Source organism: Lactuca saligna, chromosome 3, assembly GCF_052625555.1.
Source record: "Lactuca saligna cultivar CGN05327 chromosome 3, ASM5262555v1, whole genome shotgun sequence".
Classification (NCBI taxonomy): Eukaryota; Viridiplantae; Streptophyta; class Magnoliopsida; order Asterales; family Asteraceae; genus Lactuca; species Lactuca saligna.
In genome coordinates, this window is record NC_136419.1 from 72,002,422 (window position 1) to 72,003,760 (window position 1,339).

The following is a 1,339-nucleotide window of genomic DNA, read 5'->3' on the forward strand; positions in this document are numbered from 1 at the left end:
TGAACTTTGGAATTCAGCTTTGGTATTTGGGCTTCATTAAGCCATGCAAGGGCTTAAAGCATTCGACTTAATGGATCAAGTCACTTATATTTAGCTATTCTGAGGTTTTGGAAGTCTTAGCTTAATGTATTAAGATCTAGAATTGAGAGTTGGTCAAATAAGAGGAGTACGATGGGCGTACAAGCCTGTATGTGCAATGTATAATCTCTTAAGCCAGTATGCTTAGTGTAGAAGCTAAGACCGCCCCGTGTACTCAGCAGAGTGGGATTTCAGTTTTTGGGCTTCATTTTGGGCCATCTTTTGGACTTTGTTGCTTTGGGCCCTGTTAGGCCATCATATTTTGGGTTGATATCTATTTGTGGAGGCCCACTATGGATTTGGGCCCAATTTGGAAAATTGGGCCATGGGTAAGTTTTGGTATTTGGGCCTTGTGGACTATTAGGTTTGGGCCTAAGTCTTGGTCCAAAAGTAGGTGAGGGGTAAATTGGTAGTTTACCCTAGTAATGGATTTATGATTATGGATTGGAACCTAATTGTTGCTTGGGTGTTGTTTTGACTTTGATAGTTCAAGGATCTGTCAGCCAACAACCAAGGATTTTCTTTGTGCTTTGGTAGTGCGAGGTGAGTCTTCTCACTATATTCATGGGTCGAAGGCACCAATGTTGACCCATTACATGTTATGTGATATGCTAGTTGTCTCTGTAATACTTGCATGGAAGACCATGAGGGTAGCCCGTGGCATTTGGATAATAGACCATGAGAGGAGCCCATGACATTCCAGATAAAGACCATGGAGGAGCCCATGGAATTCCAGATAAAGACCATAGCGACCCATGGAAACTATATGTATGTTGCATGATAATCTATGGTTATATTTTGTACGTTATTTTGGGGAACTCATTAAGGTTGTGCTTACGGTTTTCAGTTTATGTTTCAGGTACTTCGGTTTTCAAATGGGAGAGCTCGAGATGATTGCAGAGCACACATACCACATGTTTCCGCATTCTGTGGATTACTTTGATTTCATGATGTTTTGCTAAATATTGGTTACCCTGGTTTTATGGAAATAATTTGTACTAAAGAATTATTAATCTAAAAACAAATATTTTTATGCCTTGATTTCGGGACGTTACATTATTTGTTTCAAATTGTAACAATACCCTAGGAGGCTGGAAAAACTCTACGCTTGAAACTGTTTGGAGTAACTCATTTCGAACAAGAATATTTTTTAGAACGGCATAGATATTATTAAACCAAAACTAGCAAGAAGCTAGCACACCAACTAAAATGAAAGTTACATAAGAACAAGCATAGGACTTTGCAGCCAACCCGACTAACT

At 39.3% G+C, this 1,339-nt stretch overlaps 1 long non-coding RNA gene across 1 annotated transcript; it reads left to right on the plus strand.

The window, feature by feature from the left end:
* Positions 1 to 356: 356 nt before the first annotated feature.
* Positions 357 to 1,119, plus strand: LOC145033779 (uncharacterized). The gene is made up of 2 exons (XR_013677698.1): positions 357 to 846; positions 938 to 1,119. It is a non-coding gene; the product is annotated as an uncharacterized LOC145033779 (long non-coding RNA).
* Positions 1,120 to 1,339: the final 220 nt, after the last annotated feature.